The sequence below is a fragment of the Lolium perenne genome, chromosome 4, assembly GCF_019359855.2.
Source record: "Lolium perenne isolate Kyuss_39 chromosome 4, Kyuss_2.0, whole genome shotgun sequence".
Classification (NCBI taxonomy): domain Eukaryota; kingdom Viridiplantae; phylum Streptophyta; class Magnoliopsida; order Poales; family Poaceae; genus Lolium; species Lolium perenne.
The window spans coordinates 303,416,038-303,421,120 of NC_067247.2; the positions used below are offsets into that span (position 1 = coordinate 303,416,038).

Consider the following 5,083-nt stretch of genomic DNA (forward strand, 5'->3'; position numbering starts at 1 on the left):
CTCATTCTTGAGGGATCTAAGAGAGGAGATCTAGATCTACAACCTCCACCAATCCATTTCTCCTCTAAGTGAGGGGAACTCTTGGGATCTAGATCTTGGAGTCATTTGTTGATTTCCTCCATTGTTCTTCCTCACTAATATCATCCTAGCATTTGTTGCTTGGGTGGGATTTGAGTGTGAAGGATTTGAACACCTCTAGTGTTTTTGCTTTGCATCATTGCATAGTGTTGAGCTCTCCACCACGATTAGTTCGAGTGAGAGACCGTGAGCTTGTTACTCTTGGAGGGAGACCTCCTAGTTGGCTTGGCGGTTGGTTCTCCGGTGATCTCTTCAAGGAAGATTGTGAAGAGGCGCGAGCTTCTCCTTCGTGGAGCTTGTGATGTGGTTGTGGAGCTTGCCATCTCCGGAGTGGAGGAAAAGCTAACCATAAGGAAAGGTCCATTATCCTTCGTGGGTGTGGCTCGGAGAGTAGGGTGAGCCTTCGTGGCGTTGGGGATTCCTTCGTGGGACCTCCACTCCTCCAAACGTGAAGTACATTCTTGCAAAGGAAAGGGAACACGAGAATACATCCTCGTCTCCGCGTGCCTCGGTTATTTCTATACCCGACCTTATTTTCCTTGTGATAGCCATCGTGCTTGAAGTACATATATCTTGGTATCACTTGTGCTTCATATATCTTGTGCCTATCTTGCTTAGCTCTAGTTGTTATTGTTGCACTTAGTTGAGCCTAGCATATTTAGGAGTTGTGCTTGTAAACTAAACGTTAGTTTAATTCCGCATTCTTACAAGGCAAATCCGCAAGAGTTTTTAAACGCCTATTCACCCCCCTCTAGGCGACATCTCGTCCTTTCAATTGGTATCAGAGCAAGGTCTCTCCTTGTTTAAGGCTTCACCGCCTTGAGAGTAAAGATGTCGGCTAGTAATATAGTGCACAATGACACAATAATCTTTAATGGCACACATTATCTTTTGTGGAGAAATTTCTTGCTTTGTAATCTTCGGACCCTGTGTCCAAATATAGAGCGATTTCTAGATGTAGGTTTTTCTCCTCCGATGGACCCTCAAAATCTATCTTTAGAGGATGAGAAAAACTTACATCTTGAAGCTCAAGTATCTAATGAGCTTTTATTCTCCTTGAGACCAGATTTTCGTAGGTTTTTGATATATATAAAGCGAAAGTCGTCTCATGAGATGTGGATCAAGCTTAAGGAAATGTTTGGTGGTGTAACGGCCCCGGGTAGCATCCCAATTAGATTTGTTTGTGCTTTCCTTTTATGCATCATCATGGTGTATGCATCATATCATGCACAAGATTTTATCAAATAAAATTTATTTCTAAACAAAAACTATTTTTCTTTTCCTTCTCATATGGTTTAATAAAATCCCTTCTTTTTCTTTCATCTAAGAAAACCTCCCTCTAACCTAACCAGGCCATCCCTCCTTGGCCCGTAGCCTTCCTCTCCCTGGCCTTCTCTTCTTTTTCCCCCACCGGCGGCCCATCTCTCTCCTCTGGCCCAACCCCGCCGTACCCATTCAGCGAAAGGAGAAAGATCTCCTTGTCGTCTTCTTCCTTCACGAGAGCTGCGTGAGCCTCTGGTCCTCCACCACCGACGCCCCACAGCCTCGCCTGCGCCTCCCCTCTCTCCCTTATCCTCTTTGCAAGGCTGCAACCACCCATCCTCCTCCCTCACGTCTCTCTCGCCTTCCCTTTTCTTCCTCTGCAAGAGAAACGAGATGGAGAAGAAACCCCCACTGCCACCACCGTCCTCACCATGGCTCCGCCTCCACAGACCATCCCCCGCCGTTCCGAGGGCACCGGCGGATGCGCCTCGTCCTCCTCTTTAACCTGGTTCAAGGAATCGAGCCGGGGCTGGCTCCATCAACGACAAAATCACCGTTCCCTTCTCCAACTCCGGCGAGTTCATCGTCGATTACGACCGCTGGAGACCTCCCCCGTCCTCTCCGACCTCATCCACGGCTCCCTGGTGATGTGCTCGTTCTTCTAGACCTCTTCCCCGTCTAGTTCTCGTCCTCGTTTATTTTCTACCGATGTTGACCACCGGTAACCTCCGCAGGAGCTCGACGCCGGCGATGCTCCGACGAGCCCCTGGATCCGGCACCACCACCATCAGGTTCAGCGCGTCAATCCGCACCCCCGACGCCATCTCGCCCTGTCCTGGTTCGTTCGGAATTCCCAGATCGACGCTCGACTGCGAGCTCCACCATGGCTGTTCTTCCAGGAGCTTCCGCGTTGGCCTGGTTCAAAAGGCTGCACACCTCCTTTCGACCAACAGCAGATGCATCAGCCCAGTTGGTTCGTCCATTCTTCCAGGATGTGGAGATCCTGAGTTCAATTCCCACCGCTGCAACTAAGCCCACCTTTTTGTTCTGCTTTGACCAGATCCGGCGCCTGATGGGCCTTGACCCAGATCCTCCGACCCAGCCTGTCTCCCCGTGCGCCCAGCTCTTATCCATCGCCACTTCCAGGCCAGATCCGGCCCAGAGATATCGCAGGTTCAGCCAGTTCGTCCCAGCCCCTTTTCTGTTTTCTGGAAAATTGCAGAATATGTTAAAATCTTGCAAAAATCATATCTTCTAAACCGTAACTCGGATTAAAATGTATTTTATATGAATTTTGATCAGAAAAATATGAGGATCATAAATACGTCATCCATACATCTGTTTGCATCACGCATCATGACACGTCGTGGTAGTTTTGCATAATCACCTAACATATATGCGGAGTATTTCGGAATTCCAATTAGGTCTTCCCCGCTACGTTTAATATTGAAGTAGCGCACCCCTGCCATGTTATGCCATGCTAATCAACACTTAAATTTGCCGGTAGAAAATGCAACTCTAACCTAATTTGTTTGTCTGGGGTTCCGACTCCGATTAAATTGGATAAGTGCATCGCATCATCCTTGCCATGTCCAGCATGCATATTATATCTGGAGCATGCCGATTCTTCTCCGTAGTAGTAAGATTTGCATCCGATGTTTGTTGTAGCATTTGCTTCTTCCCGGATAGGATCACGAAGTGGTGTGGTGAGATACGGCAAGTTCTCCGAATGTTCCTCGGCGAGCTTTAACAGGCAAGCATTTTCCCTTATACTCCTGTCCCTGCAGGAGTCGCTCACCTATTTTATTTTGCCTTCTCTCTCATGCTATCCTTAAGTTGCGTTCTTGTCACGTGTCCCTTCCACTTGTTACCTCAAGCAGCCTATATTGACTCCACCAACCACCTACAGCTATTGTTTGGTTATCGGGTCCGCCTTGCGAGTCGTAGTGCATGCTAGTGCTGTTTTATCTCGTTACCGTTGTTGTTATCTTATCGGGATATGTTGGGTTGTTGGGCGGTTATCACATGCTATATCAGTTGTTGGAGATACACATGCTTTACTTTATTGTTAACAACTAAAATTGTAAGCAGAGGCATCTGTGAGCCCCTTTGCGAAAGCATCGGAACTTTGACTCGCTAATGTCCCCTAGGACCCGAGTTCTTGTTATCTGTTCCGAGATTGAGCGCTCTACCCATGCGTGGGGACGATTATTGGGACCCCCCTCACCCATTACCTTTTCTCAAGTCAGTTGAAAAGGGGGCCACAACCTTGGTTTTATTTGGCGCATGCATGTTTATATACTGTTGCCTTCGGGTGTTTACTTCCTGTTGCCTTTGGGTGTTTATATTCTGTACTGTACCCCGCGGGACGTTTAGCGAAGCGTGTGGTTTGCACGCCTAGCTGCCGACGCAAACCCTGAGTCCGTCTCGGAGTACGGCCGGACTTCGTCACGGGTAGCTTAGTCGGGTGGCCCCCTAGACTTTCTTGTTGAACTGGGAACGGTCTTGTTGTGAGACATCCACCTGTCGTAAGTGGGTCGAGCATGCGTATGGTTACATTTGGGCAACCCCTGCAGGGTGTACATCTTATCGATAAGCCGTGTCCGCGGTTATGGACGACTTGGAATTGTATAGCTTGATCATAGAACAACTTACACCGTTATCTTGTTGCTAATAATCTGCTAATAACTTGCGTAGTAATATAGCATTACTACAACCGATACCTAATAAAACTTGTCCACCGTTGAGTGCCTTTTACATTGCCTCTTCGCAATTGTTGAAGGGGATATGTGTATCTGGCTGGGTTATGTTTGTGTAGTATTTATCTATTACCTTATGCGCTCTCTCACCTTCTCTGAATAGACGAATGTTGTAGAGTGTCTCTATAGGTTTTTAGTGCTTGCGCTGCCGCTTAACTCCACCATATTGCCTATGACGTTCCTCTTGCGTCCTCTAAGTCCCCTGCGTGCCTCAAGTACAAAGGACGACTGGTTGACGAATGCTTATACGTCTTGAAGTCTTGTTAAGTACGAACCCGTACTTATTGCTGCTTCTACGGGACATAACCGGGCAGGTATGAAGATATGCTCGATGAAGACGACGTTAGCAAGGTTACCCTTCCGGCTTGGCCTGGGCAGGGTTATGGACGCCACTGGTTATCTTCAGGACTCTTAGTCCAATTTGCGTCTTGTCCGTACTCGGACGTAATCGATCTTCTGTATGATTTGGATCTTTGTATTGTATATTTGTATCTTGACTCGTTGGAGTCGTTGATGTAATATATGTATCTTGTGGGCTCTATTGTAATCCTGTTGTAATGTTACCGCTCGTGTTAATTCCTCTGGCATCACGTGTGTGATTTGTCGCGCACGTCGTGTCGGAGGGCGTCTCTGGATCGATATCGTGCGGATTTCGGCGGGATCGCTGGAATCCTCAGGGTACCGGTTCCGGGGCGTCACAGGTGGATCCATTTCTCATTTGGTCGGTGGTGTCTCCAAGGAGCTCTCTACCTCTTCACATCATGAAGAGCTCCAAGTTTCTTCCACCTCCGGACGTGATGAGTTCTCATCTTCTTCCACTTCACCAACGTGTAGCAAGACACGAGGTAATGATATGGTGAGTGGTGAGGAAAATTGTAATGTTGATATTGTGCTCAACAGTGATGATTCTTCATCTCTATCCCATTGCAATGCTTCCTCTTTGGACTTAAACACATCTAGCATTGAAAATAATTTACATGCTT

The 5,083-nt window shown here is 47.5% G+C and overlaps 1 long non-coding RNA gene across 1 annotated transcript; it reads left to right on the forward strand.

Annotated features, from left to right (window-relative positions):
• The first annotated feature begins 1,735 nt into the window (after window positions 1-1,735).
• Window positions 1,736-4,650, forward strand: LOC127295990 (uncharacterized). Its single transcript, XR_007848209.2, has 3 exons — window positions 1,736-2,314; window positions 2,402-2,514; window positions 3,010-4,650. It is a non-coding gene; the product is annotated as an uncharacterized lncRNA (long non-coding RNA).
• Window positions 4,651-5,083: the final 433 nt, after the last annotated feature.